Here is an 18,601-nt window from a genome sequence, read left to right on the forward strand (position 1 = left end):
AAACAACTGAAAAGAATGCCTCTCCTTTGGTGCAGCTCAGGAGTACACGTTCAGCAAAGGTCTCCATAACAAGCCGGCAAACCACATTTCGTCCTCCTCCTCCTCAACAACACACTACATGTCCTCCTCCTCCTCCTCAACAACAACAACAACAACAACGAACTTGTAAAAAACACATTTTCTTTAAAGAAAACAAAACACACAGATGACAGTCTGATTTCCCATCAGCTATACAGGCAACAGTATCTGAGGTCGATAGCCCTCCCTTGTGCAGAGGAGCCCAGAAGCCAGCCTTCAAGAGCAAATGAACAAACACTTCGGTGACTGCAAAGTGGGGCCAAGTGGGCTCGTCCTGGAGTTGAACCCAGGGCCTCTAACACCCTCAGCAAGAATCATACCCCTAGACCAACGAGCCAAGTTAACGGAGGGTGTCGCAGTTTCTGCTGGGCAAGCGCGTAACTGCTTTGGGGCAGACCGGGAGACCTACGCTCACTGACTGATAGCATGGACTGTAGCGCTGAAGTGTCTTTCCAGAACGGTAACCGTATCCCCAGTGAGACAGCACTGAGAGCATGGTTCAGCAGGCCCGCAAACAACTGAAAAGAATGCCTCTCCTTTGGTGCAGCTCAGGAGTACACGTTCAGCAAAGGTCTCCATAACAAGCCGGCAAACCACATTTCGTCCTCCTCCTCCTCAACAACACACTACATGTCCTCCTCCTCCTCCTCAACAACAACAACAACAACAACGAACTTGTAAAAAACACATTTTCTTTAAAGAAAACAAAACACACAGATGACAGTCTGATTTCCCATCAGCTATACAGGCAACAGTATCTGAGGTCGATAGCCCTCCCTTGTGCAGAGGAGCCCAGAAGCCAGCCTTCAAGAGCAAATGAACAAACACTTCGGTGACTGCAAAGTGGGGCCAAGTGGGCTCGTCCTGGAGTTGAACCCAGGGCCTCTAACACCCTCAGCAAGAATCATACCCCTAGACCAACGAGCCAAGTTAACGGAGGGTGTCGCAGTTTCTGCTGGGCAAGCGCGTAACTGCTTTGGGGCAGACCGGGAGACCTACGCTCACTGACTGATAGCATGGACTGTAGCGCTGAAGTGTCTTTCCAGAACGGTAACCGTATCCCCAGTGAGACAGCACTGAGAGCATGGTTCAGCAGGCCCGCAAACAACTGAAAAGAATGCCTCTCCTTTGGTGCAGCTCAGGAGTACACGTTCAGCAAAGGTCTCCATAACAAGCCGGCAAACCACATTTCGTCCTCCTCCTCCTCAACAACACACTACATGTCCTCCTCCTCCTCAACAACAACAACGAACTTGTAAAAAACACATTTTCTTTAAAGAAAACAAAACACACAGATGACAGTCTGATTTCCCATCAGCTACACAGCCAACAGTATCTGAGGTTGAAAGACCTCCCTGGTGCAGAGGAGCCCAGAAGCCAAGCATCGAGAGAGAACAAACGAATGCTTCAGAGAATGCAAAGCAGGGCCAAGCGGGCTCGTCCGGGAGTTGAACCCGGGACCTCTCGCACCCAAAGCGAGAATCATACCCCTAGACCAACGAGCCAAGTTATCTGACAGTGTCACAGTTTCTGCTGGGCAAGCGCGTAACTGCTTTGGGGCAGACCGGGAGACCTACGCTCACTGACTGATAGCATGGACTGTAGCGCTGACGTGTCTTTCCAGAATGGTAACGCCATCCCCAGTGAGACAGCACTGAGAGCATGGTTCAGCAGGCCCGCAAACAACTGAAAAGAATGCCTCTCCTTTGGTGCAGCTCAGGAGTACACGTTCAGCAAAGGTCTCCATAACAAGCCGGCAAACCACATTTCGTCCTCCTCCTCCTCAACAACACACTACATGTCCTCCTCCTCCTCCTCAACAACAACAACAACAACGAACTTGTAAAAAACACATTTTCTTTAAAGAAAACAAAACACACAGATGACAGTCTGATTTCCCATCAGCTATACGGGCAACAGTATCTGAGGTCGATAGCCCTCCCTTGTGCAGAGGAGCCCAGAAGCCAGCCTTCAAGAGCAAACGAACAAACACTTCAGTGACTGCAAAGTGGGGCCAAGTGGGCTCGTCCTGGAGTTGAACCCAGGGCCTCTCACACCCTCAGCAAGAATCATACCCCTAGACCAACGAGCCAAGTTAACGGAGGGTGTCGCAGTTTCTGCTGGGCAAGCGCGTAACTGCTTTGGGGCAGACCGGGAGACCTACGCTCACTGACTGATAGCATGGACTGTAGCGCTGAAGTGTCTTTCCAGAACGGTAACCGTATCCCCAGTGAGACAGCACTGAGAGCATGGTTCAGCAGGCCCGCAAACAACTGAAAAGAATGCCTCTCCTTTGGTGCAGCTCAGGAGTACACGTTCAGCAAAGGTCTCCATAACAAGCCGGCAAACCACATTTCGTCCTCCTCCTCCTCAACAACACACTACATGTCCTCCTCCTCCTCCTCAACAACAACAACAACAACGAACTTGTAAAAAACACATTTTCTTTAAAGAAAACAAAACACACAGATGACAGTCTGATTTCCCATCAGCTTTACAGGCAACAGTATCTGAGGTCGATAGCCCTCCCTTGTGCAGAGGAGCCCAGAAGCCAGCCTTCAAGAGCAAACGAACAAACACTTCGGTGACTGCAAAGTGGGGCCAAGTGGGCTCGTCCTGGAGTTGAACCCAGGGCCTCTCACACCCTCAGCAAGAATCATACCCCTAGACCAACGAGCCAAGTTAACGAAGGGTGTCGCAGTTTCTGCTGGGCAAGCGCGTAACTGCTTTGGGGCAGACCGGGAGACCTACGCTCACTGACTGATAGCATGGACTGTAGCGCTGATGTGTCTTTCCAGAATGGTAACGCCATCCCCAGTGAGACAGCACTGAGAGCATGGTTCAGCAGGCCCGCAAACAACTGAAAAGAATGCCTCTCCTTTGGTGCAGCTCAGGAGTACACGTTCAGCAAAGGTCTCCATAACAAGCCGGCAAACCACATTTCGTCCTCCTCCTCCTCAACAACACACTACATGTCCTCCTCCTCCTCAACAACAACAACGAACTTGTAAAATACACATTTTCTTTAAAGAAAACAAAACACACAGATGACAGTCTGATTTCCCATCAGCTTTACAGGCAACAGTATCTGAGGTTGAAAGACCTCCCTGGTGCAGAGGAACCCAGAAGCCAAGCATCGAGAGAGAACAAACGAATGCTTCAGAGAATGCAAAGCAGTGCCAAGCGGGCTCGTCCGGGAGTTGAACCCGGGACCTCTCGCACCCTAAGCGAGAATCATACCCCTAGACCAACGAGCCAAGTTAACGGAGCGTGTCGCAGTTTCTGCTGGGCAAGCGCGTAACTGCTTTGGGGCAGACCGGGAGACCTACGCTCACTGACTGATAGCATGGACTGTAGCGCTGACGTATCTTTCCAGAATGGTAACGCCATCCCCAGTGAGACAGCACTGAGAGCATGGTTCAGCAGGCCCGCAAACAACTGAAAAGAATGCCTCTCCTTTGGTGCAGCTCAGGAGTACACGTTCAGCAAAGGTCTCCATAACAAGCCGGCAAACCACATTTCGTCCTCCTCCTCCTCAACAACACACTACATGTCCTCCTCCTCCTCCTCAACAACAACAACAACAACAACGAACTTGTAAAAAACACATTTTCTTTAAAGAAAACAAAACACACAGATGACAGTCTGATTTCCCATCAGCTATACAGGCAACAGTATCTGAGGTCGATAGCCCTCCCTTGTGCAGAGGAGCCCAGAAGCCAGCCTTCAAGAGCAAACGAACAAACACTTCGGTGACTGCAAAGTGGGGCCAAGTGGGCTCGTCCTGGAGTTGAACCCAGGGCCTCTAACACCCTCAGCAAGAATCATACCCCTAGACCAACGAGCCAAGTTAACGGAGGGTGTCGCAGTTTCTGCTGGGCAAGCGCGTAACTGCTTTGGGGCAGACCGGGAGACCTACGCTCACTGACTGATAGCATGGACTGTAGCGCTGAAGTGTCTTTCCAGAACGGTAACCGTATCCCCAGTGAGACAGCACTGAGAGCATGGTTCAGCAGGCCCGCAAACAACTGAAAAGAATGCCTCTCCTTTGGTGCAGCTCAGGAGTACACGTTCAGCAAAGGTCTCCATAACAAGCCGGCAAACCACATTTCGTCCTCCTCCTCCTCAACAACACACTACATGTCCTCCTCCTCCTCAACAACAACAACGAACTTGTAAAATACACATTTTCTTTAAAGAAAACAAAACACACAGATGACAGTCTGATTTCCCATCAGCTACACAGCCAACAGTATCTGAGGTTGAAAGACCTCCCTGGTGCAGAGGAGCCCAGAAGCCAAGCATCGAGAGAGAACAAACGAATGCTTCAGAGAATGCAAAGCAGGGCCAAGCGGGCTCGTCCGGGAGTTGAACCTGGGACCTCTCGCACCCAAAGCGAGAATCATACCCCTAGACCAACGAGCCAAGTTATCTGACAGTGTCACAGTTTCTGCTGGGCAAGCGCGTAACTGCTTTGGGGCAGACCGGGAGACCTACGCTCACTGACTGATAGCATGGACTGTAGCGCTGACGTGTCTTTCCAGAATGGTAACGCCATCCCCAGTGAGACAGCACTGAGAGCATGGTTCAGCAGGCCCGCAAACAACTGAAAAGAATGCCTCTCCTTTGGTGCAGCTCAGGAGTACACGTTCAGCAAAGGTCTCCATAACAAGCCGGCAAACCACATTTCGTCCTCCTCCTCCTCAACAACACACTACATGTCCTCCACCTCCTCCTCAACAACAACAACAACAACAACAACGAACTTGTAAAAAACACATTTTCTTTAAAGAAAACAAAACACACAGATGACAGTCTGATTTCCCAACAGCTATACGGGCAACAGTATCTGAGGTCGATAGCCCTCCCTTGTGCAGAGGAGCCCAGAAGCCAGCCTTCAAGAGCAAACGAACAAACACTTCAGTGACTGCAAAGTGGGGCCAAGTGGGCTCGTCCTGGAGTTGAACCCAGGGCCTCTCACACCCTCAGCAAGAATCATACCCCTAGACCAACGAGCCAAGTTAACGGAGGGTGTCGCAGTTTCTGCTGGGCAAGCGCGTAACTGCTTTGGGGCAGACCGGGAGACCTACGCTCACTGACTGATAGCATGGACTGTAGCGCTGAAGTGTGTTTCCAGAACGGTAACCGTATCCCCAGTGAGACAGCACTGAGAGCATGGTTCAGCAGGCCCGCAAACAACTGAAAAGAATGCCTCTCCTTTGGTGCAGCTCAGGAGTACACGTTCAGCAAAGGTCTCCATAACAAGCCGGCAAACCACATTTCGTCCTCCTCCTCCTCAACAACACACTACATGTCCTCCTCCTCCTCCTCAACAACAACAACAACAACGAACTTGTAAAAAACACATTTTCTTTAAAGAAAACAAAACACACAGATGACAGTCTGATTTCCCATCAGCTTTACAGGCAACAGTATCTGAGGTCGATAGCCCTCCCTTGTGCAGAGGAGCCCAGAAGCCAGCCTTCAAGAGCAAATGAACAAACACTTCGGTGACTGCAAAGTGGGGCCAAGTGGGCTCGTCCTGGAGTTGAACCCAGGGCCTCTCACACCCTCAGCAAGAATCATACCTCTAGACCAACGAGCCAAGTTAACGGAGGGTGTCGCAGTTTCTGCTGGGCAAGCGCGTAACTGCTTTGGGGCAGACCGGGAGACCTACGCTCACTGACTGATAGCATGGACTGTAGCGCTGACGTGTCTTTCCAGAATGGTAACGCCATCCCCAGTGAGACAGCACTGAGAGCATTGTTCAGCAGGCCCGCAAACAACTGAAAAGAATGCCTCTCCTTTGGTGCAGCTCAGGAGTACACGTTCAGCAAAGGTCTCCATAACAAGCCGGCAAACCACATTTCGTCCTCCTCCTCCTCAACAACACACTACATGTCCTCCTCCTCCTCAACAACAACAACGAACTTGTAAAATACACATTTTCTTTAAAGAAAACAAAACACACAGATGACAGTCTGATTTCCCATCAGCTTTACAGGCAACAGTATCTGAGGTCGATAGCCCTCCCTTGTGCAGAGGAGCCCAGAAGCCAGCCTTCAAGAGCAAATGAACAAACACTTCGGTGACTGCAAAGTGGGGCCAAGTGGGCTCGTCCTGGAGTTGAACCCAGGGCCTCTCACACCCTCAGCAAGAATCATACCCCTAGACCAACGAGCCAAGTTAACGGAGGGTGTCGCAGTTTCTGCTGGGCAAGCGCGTAACTGCTTTGGGGCAGACCGGGAGACCTACGCTCACTGACTGATAGCATGGACTGTAGCGCTGACGTGTCTTTCCAGAATGGTAACGCCATCCCCAGTGAGACAGCACTGAGAGCATTGTTCAGCAGGCCCGCAAACAACTGAAAAGAATGCCTCTCCTTTGGTGCAGCTCAGGAGTACACGTTCAGCAAAGGTCTCCATAACAAGCCGGCAAACCACATTTCGTCCTCCTCCTCCTCAACAACACACTACATGTCCTCCTCCTCCTCAACAACAACAACGAACTTGTAAAATACACATTTTCTTTAAAGAAAACAAAACACACAGATGACAGTCTGATTTCCCATCAGCTACACAGCCAACAGTATCTGAGGTTGAAAGACCTCCCTGGTGCAGAGGAGCCCAGAAGCCAAGCATCGACAGAGAACAAACGAATGCTTCAGATAATGCAAAGCAGGGCCAAGCGGGCTCGTCCGGGAGTTGAACCCGGGACCTCTCACACCCAAAGCGAGAATCATACCCCTAGACCAACGAGCCAAGTTATCTGACAGTTTCACAGTTTCTGCTGGGCAAGCGCGTAACTGCTTTGGGGCAGACCGGGAGACCTACGCTCACTGACTGATAGCATGGACTGTAGCGCTGACGTGTCTTTCCAGAATGGTAACGCCATCCCCAGTGAGACAGCACTGAGAGCATTGTTCAGCAGGCCCGCAAACAACTGAAAAGAATGCCTCTCCTTTGGTGCAGCTCAGGAGTACACGTTCAGCAAAGGTCTCCATAACAAGCCGGCAAACCACATTTCGTCCTCCTCCTCCTCAACAACACACTACATGTCCTCCTCCTCCTCAACAACAACAACGAACTTGTAAAATACACATTTTCTTTAAAGAAAACAAAACACACAGATGACAGTCTGATTTCCCATCAGCTTTACAGGCAACAGTATCTGAGGTTGAAAGACCTCCCTGGTGCAGAGGAGCCCAGAAGCCAAGCATCGAGATAGAACAAACGAATGCTTCAGAGAATGCAAAGCAGGGCCAAGCGGGCTCGTCCGGGAGTTGAACCCGGGACCTCTCGCACCCAAAGCGAGAATCATACCCCTAGACCAACGAGCCAAGTTATCTGACAGTGTCACAGTTTCTGCTGGGCAAGCGCGTAACTGCTTTGGGGCAGACCGGGAGACCTACGCTCACTGACTGATAGCATGGACTGTAGCGCTGACGTGTCTTTCCAGAATGGTAACGCCATCCCCAGTGAGACAGCACTGAGAGCATGGTTCAGCAGGCCCGCAAACAACTGAAAAGAATGCCTCTCCTTTGGTGCAGCTCAGGAGTACACGTTCAGCAAAGGTCTCCATAACAAGCCGGCAAACCACATTTCGTCCTCCTCCTCCTCAACAACACACTACATGTCCTCCACCTCCTCCTCAACAACAACAACAACAACAACAACGAACTTGTAAAAAACACATTTTCTTTAAAGAAAACAAAACACACAGATGACAGTCTGATTTCCCATCAGCTATACGGGCAACAGTATCTGAGGTCGATAGCCCTCCCTTGTGCAGAGGAGCCCAGAAGCCAGCCTTCAAGAGCAAACGAACAAACACTTCGGTGACTGCAAAGTGGGGCCAAGTGGGCTCGTCCTGGAGTTGAACCCAGGGCCTCTCGCACCCTCAGCAAGAATCATACCCCTAGACCAACGAGCCAAGTTAACGGAGGGTGTCGCAGTTTCTGCTGGGCAAGCGCGTAACTGCTTTGGGGCAGACCGGGAGACCTACGCTCACTGACTGATAGCATGGACTGTAGCGCTGAAGTGTCTTTCCAGAACGGTAACCGTATCCCCAGTGAGACAGCACTGAGAGCATGGTTCAGCAGGCCCGCAAACAACTGAAAAGAATGCCTCTCCTTTGGTGCAGCTCAGGAGTACACGTTCAGCAAAGGTCTCCATAACAAGCCGGCAAACCACATTTCGTCCTCCTCCTCCTCAACAACACACTACATGTCCTCCTCCTCCTCAACAACAACAACGAACTTGTAAAATACACATTTTCTTTAAAGAAAACAAAACACACAGATGACAGTCTGATTTCCCATCAGCTACACAGCCAACAGTATCTGAGGTTGAAAGACCTCCCTGGTGCAGAGGAGCCCAGAAGCCAAGCATCGAGAGAGAACAAACGAATGCTTCAGAGAATGCAAAGCAGGGCCAAGCGGGCTCGTCCGGGAGTTGAACCCGGGACCTCTCGCACCCAAAGCGAGAATCATACCCCTAGACCAACGAGCCAAGTTATCTGACAGTGTCACAGTTTCTGCTGGGCAAGCGCGTAACTGCTTTGGGGCAGACCGGGAGACCTACGCTCACTGACTGATAGCATGGACTGTAGCGCTGACGTGTCTTTCCAGAATGGTAACGCCATCCCCAGTGAGACAGCACTGAGAGCATGGTTCAGCAGGCCCGCAAACAACTGAAAAGAATGCCTCTCCTTTGGTGCAGCTCAGGAGTACACGTTCAGCAAAGGTCTCCATAACAAGCCGGCAAACCACATTTCGTCCTCCTCCTCCTCAACAACACACTACATGTCCTCCACCTCCTCCTCAACAACAACAACAACAACAACAACGAACTTGTAAAAAACACATTTTCTTTAAAGAAAACAAAACACACAGATGACAGTCTGATTTCCCATCAGCTATACGGGCAACAGTATCTGAGGTCGATAGCCCTCCCTTGTGCAGAGGAGCCCAGAAGCCAGCCTTCAAGAGCAAACGAACAAACACTTCGGTGACTGCAAAGTGGGGCCAAGTGGGCTCGTCCTGGAGTTGAACCCAGGGCCTCTTAGACCCTCAGCAAGAATCATACCGCTAGACCAACGAGCCAAGTTAACGGAGGGTGTCGCAGTTTCTGCTGGGCAAGCGCGTAACTGCTTTGGGGCAGACCGGGAGACCTACGCTCACTGACTGATAGCATGGACTGTAGCGCTGAAGTGTCTTTCCAGAACGGTAACCGTATCCCCAGTGAGACAGCACTGAGAGCATGGTTCAGCAGGCCCGCAAACAACTGAAAAGAATGCCTCTCCTTTGGTGCAGCTCAGGAGTACACGTTCAGCAAAGGTCTCCATAACAAGCCGGCAAACCACATTTCGTCCTCCTCCTCCTCAACAACACACTACATGTCCTCCTCCTCCTCAACAACAACAACGAACTTGTAAAATACACATTTTCTTTAAAGAAAACAAAACACACAGATGACAGTCTGATTTCCCATCAGCTACACAGCCAACAGTATCTGAGGTTGAAAGACCTCCCTGGTGCAGAGGAGCCCAGAAGCCAAGCATCGAGAGAGAACAAACGAATGCTTCAGAGAATGCAAAGCAGGGCCAAGCGGGCTCGTCCGGGAGTTGAACCCGGGACCTCTCGCACCCAAAGCGAGAATCATACCCCTAGACCAACGAGCCAAGTTATCTGACAGTGTCACAGTTTCTGCTGGGCAAGCGCGTAACTGCTTTGGGGCAGACCGGGAGACCTACGCTCACTGACTGATAGCATGGACTGTAGCGCTGACGTGTCTTTCCAGAATGGTAACGCCATCCCCAGTGAGACAGCACTGAGAGCATGGTTCAGCAGGCCCGCAAACAACTGAAAAGAATGCCTCTCCTTTGGTGCAGCTCAGGAGTACACGTTCAGCAAAGGTCTCCATAACAAGCCGGCAAACCACATTTCGTCCTCCTCCTCCTCAACAACACACTACATGTCCTCCACCTCCTCCTCAACAACAACAACAACAACAACAACGAACTTGTAAAAAACACATTTTCTTTAAAGAAAACAAAACACACAGATGACAGTCTGATTTCCCATCAGCTATACGGGCAACAGTATCTGAGGTCGATAGCCCTCCCTTGTGCAGAGGAGCCCAGAAGCCAGCCTTCAAGAGCAAACGAACAAACACTTCGGTGACTGCAAAGTGGGGCCAAGTGGGCTGGTCCTGGAGTTGAACCCAGGGCCTCTTAGACCCTCAGCAAGAATCATACCGCTAGACCAACGAGCCAAGTTAACGGAGGGTGTCGCAGTTTCTGCTGGGCAAGCGCGTAACTGCTTTGGGGCAGACCGGGAGACCTACGCTCACTGACTGATAGCATGGACTGTAGCGCTGAAGTGTCTTTCCAGAACGGTAACCGTATCCCCAGTGAGACAGCACTGAGAGCATGGTTCAGCAGGCCCGCAAACAACTGAAAAGAATGCCTCTCCTTTGGTGCAGCTCAGGAGTACACGTTCAGCAAAGGTCTCCATAACAAGCCGGCAAACCACATTTCGTCCTCCTCCTCCTCAACAACACACTACATGTCCTCCTCCTCCTCAACAACAACAACGAACTTGTAAAATACACATTTTCTTTAAAGAAAACAAAACACACAGATGACAGTCTGATTTCCCATCAGCTACACAGCCAACAGTATCTGAGGTTGAAAGACCTCCCTGGTGCAGAGGAGCCCAGAAGCCAAGCATCGAGAGAGAACAAACGAATGCTTCAGAGAATGCAAAGCAGGGCCAAGCGGGCTCGTCCGGGAGTTGAACCCGGGACCTCTCGCACCCAAAGCGAGAATCATACCCCTAGACCAACGAGCCAAGTTATCTGACAGTGTCACAGTTTCTGCTGGGCAAGCGCGTAACTGCTTTGGGGCAGACCGGGAGACCTACGCTCACTGACTGATAGCATGGACTGTAGCGCTGACGTGTCTTTCCAGAATGGTAACGCCATCCCCAGTGAGACAGCACTGAGAGCATGGTTCAGCAGGCCCGCAAACAACTGAAAAGAATGCCTCTCCTTTGGTGCAGCTCAGGAGTACACGTTCAGCAAAGGTCTCCATAACAAGCCGGCAAACCACATTTCGTCCTCCTCCTCCTCAACAACACACTACATGTCCTCCTCCTCCTCAACAACAACAACGAACTTGTAAAATACACATTTTCTTTAAAGAAAACAAAACACACAGATGACAGTCTGATTTCCCATCAGCTTTACAGGCAACAGTATCTGAGGTCGATAGCCCTCCCTTGTGCAGAGGAGCCCAGAAGCCAGCCTTCAAGAGCAAACGAACAAACACTTCGGTGACTGCAAAGTGGGGCCAAGTGGGCTCGTCCTGGAGTTGAACCCAGGGCCTCTTAGACCCTCAGCAAGAATCATACCGCTAGACCAACGAGCCAAGTTAACGGAGGGTGTCGCAGTTTCTGCTGGGCAAGCGCGTAACTGCTTTGGGGCAGACCGGGAGACCTACGCTCACTGACTGATAGCATGGACTGTAGCGCTGAAGTGTCTTTCCAGAACGGTAACCGTATCCCCAGTGAGACAGCACTGAGAGCATGGTTCAGCAGGCCCGCAAACAACTGAAAAGAATGCCTCTCCTTTGGTGCAGCTCAGGAGTACACGTTCAGCAAAGGTCTCCATAACAAGCCGGCAAACCACATTTCGTCCTCCTCCTCCTCAACAACACACTACATGTCCTCCTCCTCCTCAACAACAACAACGAACTTGTAAAATACACATTTTCTTTAAAGAAAACAAAACACACAGATGACAGTCTGATTTCCCATCAGCTACACAGCCAACAGTATCTGAGGTTGAAAGACCTCCCTGGTGCAGAGGAGCCCAGAAGCCAAGCATCGAGAGAGAACAAACGAATGCTTCAGAGAATGCAAAGCAGGGCCAAGCGGGCTCGTCCGGGAGTTGAACCCGGGACCTCTCGCACCCAAAGCGAGAATCATACCCCTAGACCAACGAGCCAAGTTATCTGACAGTGTCACAGTTTCTGCTGGGCAAGCGCGTAACTGCTTTGGGGCAGACCGGGAGACCTACGCTCACTGACTGATAGCATGGACTGTAGCGCTGACGTGTCTTTCCAGAATGGTAACGCCATCCCCAGTGAGACAGCACTGAGAGCATGGTTCAGCAGGCCCGCAAACAACTGAAAAGAATGCCTCTCCTTTGGTGCAGCTCAGGAGTACACGTTCAGCAAAGGTCTCCATAACAAGCCGGCAAACCACATTTCGTCCTCCTCCTCCTCAACAACACACTACATGTCCTCCACCTCCTCCTCAACAACAACAACAACAACAACAACAACGAACTTGTAAAAAACACATTTTCTTTAAAGAAAACAAAACACACAGATGACAGTCTGATTTCCCATCAGCTATACGGGCAACAGTATCTGAGGTCGATAGCCCTCCCTTGTGCAGAGGAGCCCAGAAGCCAGCCTTCAAGAGCAAACGAACAAACACTTCGGTGACTGCAAAGTGGGGCCAAGTGGGCTGGTCCTGGAGTTGAACCCAGGGCCTCTTAGACCCTCAGCAAGAATCATACCGCTAGACCAACGAGCCAAGTTAACGGAGGGTGTCGCAGTTTCTGCTGGGCAAGCGCGTAACTGCTTTGGGGCAGACCGGGAGACCTACGCTCACTGACTGATAGCATGGACTGTAGCGCTGAAGTGTCTTTCCAGAACGGTAACCGTATCCCCAGTGAGACAGCACTGAGAGCATGGTTCAGCAGGCCCGCAAACAACTGAAAAGAATGCCTCTCCTTTGGTGCAGCTCAGGAGTACACGTTCAGCAAAGGTCTCCATAACAAGCCGGCAAACCACATTTCGTCCTCCTCCTCCTCAACAACACACTACATGTCCTCCTCCTCCTCAACAACAACAACGAACTTGTAAAATACACATTTTCTTTAAAGAAAACAAAACACACAGATGACAGTCTGATTTCCCATCAGCTTTACAGGCAACAGTATCTGAGGTCGATAGCCCTCCCTTGTGCAGAGGAGCCCAGAAGCCAGCCTTCAAGAGCAAACGAACAAACACTTCGGTGACTGCAAAGTGGGGCCAAGTGGGCTCGTCCTGGAGTTGAACCCAGGGCCTCTTAGACCCTCAGCAAGAATCATACCGCTAGACCAACGAGCCAAGTTAACGGAGGGTGTCGCAGTTTCTGCTGGGCAAGCGCGTAACTGCTTTGGGGCAGACCGGGAGACCTACGCTCACTGACTGATAGCATGGACTGTAGCGCTGAAGTGTCTTTCCAGAACGGTAACCGTATCCCCAGTGAGACAGCACTGAGAGCATGGTTCAGCAGGCCCGCAAACAACTGAAAAGAATGCCTCTCCTTTGGTGCAGCTCAGGAGTACACGTTCAGCAAAGGTCTCCATAACAAGCCGGCAAACCACATTTCGTCCTCCTCCTCCTCAACAACACACTACATGTCCTCCTCCTCCTCAACAACAACAACGAACTTGTAAAATACACATTTTCTTTAAAGAAAACAAAACACACAGATGACAGTCTGATTTCCCATCAGCTACACAGCCAACAGTATCTGAGGTTGAAAGACCTCCCTGGTGCAGAGGAGCCCAGAAGCCAAGCATCGAGAGAGAACAAACGAATGCTTCAGAGAATGCAAAGCAGGGCCAAGCGGGCTCGTCCGGGAGTTGAACCCGGGACCTCTCGCACCCAAAGCGAGAATCATACCCCTAGACCAACGAGCCAAGTTATCTGACAGTGTCACAGTTTCTGCTGGGCAAGCGCGTAACTGCTTTGGGGCAGACCGGGAGACCTACGCTCACTGACTGATAGCATGGACTGTAGCGCTGACGTGTCTTTCCAGAATGGTAACGCCATCCCCAGTGAGACAGCACTGAGAGCATGGTTCAGCAGGCCCGCAAACAACTGAAAAGAATGCCTCTCCTTTGGTGCAGCTCAGGAGTACACGTTCAGCAAAGGTCTCCATAACAAGCCGGCAAACCACATTTCGTCCTCCTCCTCCTCAACAACACACTACATGTCCTCCACCTCCTCCTCAACAACAACAACAACAACAACAACGAACTTGTAAAAAACACATTTTCTTTAAAGAAAACAAAACACACAGATGACAGTCTGATTTCCCATCAGCTATACGGGCAACAGTATCTGAGGTCGATAGCCCTCCCTTGTGCAGAGGAGCCCAGAAGCCAGCCTTCAAGAGCAAACGAACAAACACTTCGGTGACTGCAAAGTGGGGCCAAGTGGGCTGGTCCTGGAGTTGAACCCAGGGCCTCTTAGACCCTCAGCAAGAATCATACCGCTAGACCAACGAGCCAAGTTAACGGAGGGTGTCGCAGTTTCTGCTGGGCAAGCGCGTAACTGCTTTGGGGCAGACCGGGAGACCTACGCTCACTGACTGATAGCATGGACTGTAGCGCTGAAGTGTCTTTCCAGAACGGTAACCGTATCCCCAGTGAGACAGCACTGAGAGCATGGTTCAGCAGGCCCGCAAACAACTGAAAAGAATGCCTCTCCTTTGGTGCAGCTCAGGAGTACACGTTCAGCAAAGGTCTCCATAACAAGCCGGCAAACCACATTTCGTCCTCCTCCTCCTCAACAACACACTACATGTCCTCCTCCTCCTCAACAACAACAACAACAACAACGAACTTGTAAAAAACACATTTTCTTTAAAGAAAACAAAACACACAGATGACAGTCTGATTTCCCATCAGCTTTACAGGCAACAGTATCTGAGGTTGAAAGACCTCCCTGGTGCAGAGGAGCCCAGAAGCCAAGCATCGAGAGAGAACAAACGAATGCTTCAGAGAATGCAAAGCAGGGCCAAAGCGGGCTCGTCCGGGAGTTGAACCCGGGACCTCTCGCACCCAAAGCGAGAATCATACCCCTAGACCAACGAGCCAAGTTATCTGACAGTGTCACAGTTTCTGCTGGGCAAGCGCGTAACTGCTTTGGGGCAGACCGGGAGACCTACGCTCACTGACTGATAGCATGGACTGTAGCGCTGACGTGTCTTTCCAGAATGGTAACGCCATCCCCAGTGAGACAGCACTGAGAGCATGGTTCAGCAGGCCCGCAAACAACTGAAAAGAATGCCTCTCCTTTGGTGCAGCTCAGGAGTACACGTTCAGCAAAGGTCTCCATAACAAGCCGGCAAACCACATTTCGTCCTCCTCCTCCTCAACAACACACTACATGTCCTCCACCTCCTCCTCAACAACAACAACAACAACAACAACGAACTTGTAAAAAACACATTTTCTTTAAAGAAAACAAAACACACAGATGACAGTCTGATTTCCCATCAGCTATACGGGCAACAGTATCTGAGGTCGATAGCCCTCCCTTGTGCAGAGGAGCCCAGAAGCCAGCCTTCAAGAGCAAACGAACAAACACTTCGGTGACTGCAAAGTGGGGCCAAGTGGGCTCGTCCTGGAGTTGAACCCAGGGCCTCTTACACCCTCAGCAAGAATCATACCCCTAGACCAACGAGCCAAGTTAACGGAGGGTGTCGCAGTTTCTGCTGGGCAAGCGCGTAACTGCTTTGGGGCAGACCGGGAGACCTACGCTCACTGACTGATAGCATGGACTGTAGCGCTGAAGTGTCTTTCCAGAACGGTAACCGTATCCCCAGTGAGACAGCACTGAGAGCATGGTTCAGCAGGCCCGCAAACAACTGAAAAGAATGCCTCTCCTTTGGTGCAGCTCAGGAGTACACGTTCAGCAAAGGTCTCCATAACAAGCCGGCAAACCACATTTCGTCCTCCTCCTCCTCAACAACACACTACATGTCCTCCTCCTCCTCAACAACAACAACGAACTTGTAAAATACACATTTCCTTTAAAGAAAACAAAACACACAGATGACAGTCTGATTTCCCATCAGCTTTACAGGCAACAGTATCTGAGGTTGAAAGACCTCCCTGGTGCAGAGGAGCCCAGAAGCCAAGCATCGAGAGAGAACAAACGAATGCTTCAGAGAATGCAAAGCAGGGCCAAGCGGGCTCGTCCAGGAGTTGAACCCGGGACCTCTCGCACCCAAAGCGAGAATCATACCCCTAGACCAACGAGCCAAGTTATCTGACAGTGTCACAGTTTCTGCTGGGCAAGCGCGTAACTGCTTTGGGGCAGACCGGGAGACCTACGCTCACTGACTGATAGCATGGACTGTAGCGCTGACGTGTCTTTCCAGAATGGTAACGCCATCCCCAGTGAGACAGCACTGAGAGCATGGTTCAGCAGGCCCGCAAACAACTGAAAAGAATGCCTCTCCTTTGGTGCAGCTCAGGAGTACACGTTCAGCAAAGGTCTCCATAACAAGCCGGCAAACCACATTTCGTCCTCCTCCTCCTCAACAACACACTACATGTCCTCCTCCTCCTCCTCAACAACAACAACAACAACGAACTTGTAAAAAACACATTTTCTTTAAAGAAAACAAAACACACAGATGACAGTCTGATTTCCCATCAGCTTTACAGGCAACAGTATCTGAGGTCGATAGCCCTCCCTTGTGCAGATGAGCCCAGAAGCCAGCCTTCAAGAGCAAACGAACAAACACTTCAGTGACTGCAAAGTGGGGCCAAGTGGGCTCGTCCTGGAGTTGAACCCAGGGCCTCTCACACCCTCAGCAAGAATCATACCTCTAGACCAACGAGCCAAGTTAACGGAGGGTGTCGCAGTTTCTGCTGGGCAAGCCCGTAACTGCTTTGGGGCAGACCGGGAGACCTACGCTCACTGACTGATAGCATGGACTGTAGCGCTGACGTGTCTTTCCAGAATGGTAACGCCATCCCCAGTGAGACAGCACTGAGAGCATTGTTCAGCAGGCCCGCAAACAACTGAAAAGAATGCCTCTCCTTTGGTGCAGCTCAGGAGTACACGTTCAGCAAAGGTCTCCATAACAAGCCGGCAAACCACATTTCGTCCTCCTCCTCCTCAACAACACACTACATGTCCTCCTCCTCCTCAACAACAACAACGAACTTGTAAAATACACATTTTCTTTAAAGAAAACAAAACACACAGATGACAGTCTGATTTCCCATCAGCTACACAGCCAACAGTATCTGAGGTTGAAAGACCTCCCTGGTGCAGAGGAGCCCAGAAGCCAAGCATCGAGAGAGAACAAACGAATGCTTCAGAGAATGCAAAGCAGTGCCAAGCGGGCTCGTCCGGGAGTTGAACCCGGGACCTCTCGCACCCTAAGCGAGAATCATACCCCTAGACCAACGAGCCAAGTTAACGGAGCGTGTTGCAGTTTCTGCTGGGCAAGCGCGTAACTGCTTTGGGGCAGACCGGGAGACCTACGCTCACTGACTGATAGCATGGACTGTAGCGCTGACGTATCTTTCCAGAATGGTAACGCCATCCCCAGTGAGACAGCACTGAGAGCATGGTTCAGCAGGCCCGCAAACAACTGAAAAGAATGCCTCTCCTTTGGTGCAGCTCAGGAGTACACGTTCAGCAAAGGTCTCCATAACAAGCCGGCAAACCACATTTCGTCCTCCTCCTCCTCAACAACACACTACATGTCCTCCTCCTCCTCCTCAACAACAACAACAACAACAACGAACTTGTAAAAAACACATTTTCTTTAAAGAAAACAAAACACACAGATGACAGTCTGATTTCCCATCAGCTATACAGGCAACAGTATCTGAGGTCAATAGCCTTCCCTTGTGCAGAGGAGCCCAGAAGCCAGCCTTCAAGAGCAAACGAACAAACACTTCGGTGACTGCAAAGTGGGGCCAAGTGGGCTCGTCCTGGAGTTGAACCCAGGGCCTCTAACACCCTCAGCAAGAATCATACCCCTAGACCAACGAGCCAAGTTAACGGAGGGTTTCGCAGTTTCTGCTGGGCAAGCGCGTAACTGCTTTGGGGCAGACCGGGAGACCTACGCTCACTGACTGATAGCATGGACTGTAGCGCTGAAGTGTCTTTCCAGAACGGTAACCGTATCCCCAGTGAGACAGCACTGAGAGCATGGTTCAGCAGGCCCGCAAACAACTGAAAAGAATGCCTCTCCTTTGGTGCAGCTCAGGAGTACACGTTCAGCAAAGGTCTCCATAACAAGCCGGCAAACCACATTTCGTCCTCCTCCTCCTCAACAACACACTACATGTCCTCCTCCTCCTCAACAACAACAACGAACTTGTAAAATACACATTTTCTTTAAAGAAAACAAAACACACAGATGACAGTCTGATTTCCCATCAGCTACACAGCCAACAGTATCTGAGGTTGAAAGACCTCCCTGGTGCAGAGGAGCCCAGAAGCCAAGCATCGAGAGAGAACAAACGAATGCTTCAGAGAATGCAAAGCAGTGCCAAGCGGGCTCGTCCGGGAGTTGAACCCGGGACCTCTCGCACCCTAAGCGAGAATCATACCCCTAGACCAACGAGCCAAGTTAACGGAGCGTGTTGCAGTTTCTGCTGGGCAAGCGCGTAACTGCTTTGGGGCAGACCGGGAGACCTACGCTCAC

At 50.9% G+C, this 18,601-nt stretch overlaps 14 non-coding genes across 14 annotated transcripts; all 14 read right to left on the minus strand.

The window, feature by feature from the left end:
- Positions 1 to 1,511: 1,511 nt before the first annotated feature.
- Positions 1,512 to 1,583, minus strand: trnap-ugg (transfer RNA proline (anticodon UGG)). The gene has a single exon. It is a non-coding gene; the product is annotated as a tRNA-Pro (tRNA).
- Positions 1,584 to 3,263: 1,680 nt separating this feature from the next.
- On the minus strand, positions 3,264 to 3,335 carry trnap-agg (transfer RNA proline (anticodon AGG)). The gene has a single exon. It is a non-coding gene; the product is annotated as a tRNA-Pro (tRNA).
- Positions 3,336 to 4,431: 1,096 nt separating this feature from the next.
- Positions 4,432 to 4,503, minus strand: trnap-ugg (transfer RNA proline (anticodon UGG)). The gene has a single exon. It is a non-coding gene; the product is annotated as a tRNA-Pro (tRNA).
- A 2,264-nt stretch (positions 4,504 to 6,767) lies between these two features.
- Positions 6,768 to 6,839, minus strand: trnap-ugg (transfer RNA proline (anticodon UGG)). The gene has a single exon. It is a non-coding gene; the product is annotated as a tRNA-Pro (tRNA).
- A 506-nt stretch (positions 6,840 to 7,345) lies between these two features.
- On the minus strand, positions 7,346 to 7,417 carry trnap-ugg (transfer RNA proline (anticodon UGG)). The gene has a single exon. It is a non-coding gene; the product is annotated as a tRNA-Pro (tRNA).
- Positions 7,418 to 8,516: 1,099 nt separating this feature from the next.
- On the minus strand, positions 8,517 to 8,588 carry trnap-ugg (transfer RNA proline (anticodon UGG)). The gene has a single exon. It is a non-coding gene; the product is annotated as a tRNA-Pro (tRNA).
- Positions 8,589 to 9,687: 1,099 nt separating this feature from the next.
- trnap-ugg (transfer RNA proline (anticodon UGG)) lies at positions 9,688 to 9,759 on the minus strand. The gene has a single exon. It is a non-coding gene; the product is annotated as a tRNA-Pro (tRNA).
- Positions 9,760 to 10,858: 1,099 nt separating this feature from the next.
- trnap-ugg (transfer RNA proline (anticodon UGG)) lies at positions 10,859 to 10,930 on the minus strand. Its single transcript has one exon. It is a non-coding gene; the product is annotated as a tRNA-Pro (tRNA).
- A 1,084-nt stretch (positions 10,931 to 12,014) lies between these two features.
- trnap-ugg (transfer RNA proline (anticodon UGG)) lies at positions 12,015 to 12,086 on the minus strand. The gene has a single exon. It is a non-coding gene; the product is annotated as a tRNA-Pro (tRNA).
- A 1,680-nt stretch (positions 12,087 to 13,766) lies between these two features.
- Positions 13,767 to 13,838, minus strand: trnap-ugg (transfer RNA proline (anticodon UGG)). Its single transcript has one exon. It is a non-coding gene; the product is annotated as a tRNA-Pro (tRNA).
- A 1,109-nt stretch (positions 13,839 to 14,947) lies between these two features.
- On the minus strand, positions 14,948 to 15,019 carry trnap-ugg (transfer RNA proline (anticodon UGG)). The gene has a single exon. It is a non-coding gene; the product is annotated as a tRNA-Pro (tRNA).
- A 1,099-nt stretch (positions 15,020 to 16,118) lies between these two features.
- trnap-ugg (transfer RNA proline (anticodon UGG)) lies at positions 16,119 to 16,190 on the minus strand. The gene has a single exon. It is a non-coding gene; the product is annotated as a tRNA-Pro (tRNA).
- A 1,093-nt stretch (positions 16,191 to 17,283) lies between these two features.
- On the minus strand, positions 17,284 to 17,355 carry trnap-agg (transfer RNA proline (anticodon AGG)). Its single transcript has one exon. It is a non-coding gene; the product is annotated as a tRNA-Pro (tRNA).
- A 1,096-nt stretch (positions 17,356 to 18,451) lies between these two features.
- Positions 18,452 to 18,523, minus strand: trnap-agg (transfer RNA proline (anticodon AGG)). The gene has a single exon. It is a non-coding gene; the product is annotated as a tRNA-Pro (tRNA).
- Between the last annotated feature and the right edge of the window lie 78 nt (positions 18,524 to 18,601).

The sequence above is a fragment of the Amia ocellicauda genome, chromosome 2 (assembly GCF_036373705.1).
Source record: "Amia ocellicauda isolate fAmiCal2 chromosome 2, fAmiCal2.hap1, whole genome shotgun sequence".
In the NCBI taxonomy this organism is placed as follows: domain Eukaryota; kingdom Metazoa; phylum Chordata; class Actinopteri; order Amiiformes; family Amiidae; genus Amia; species Amia ocellicauda.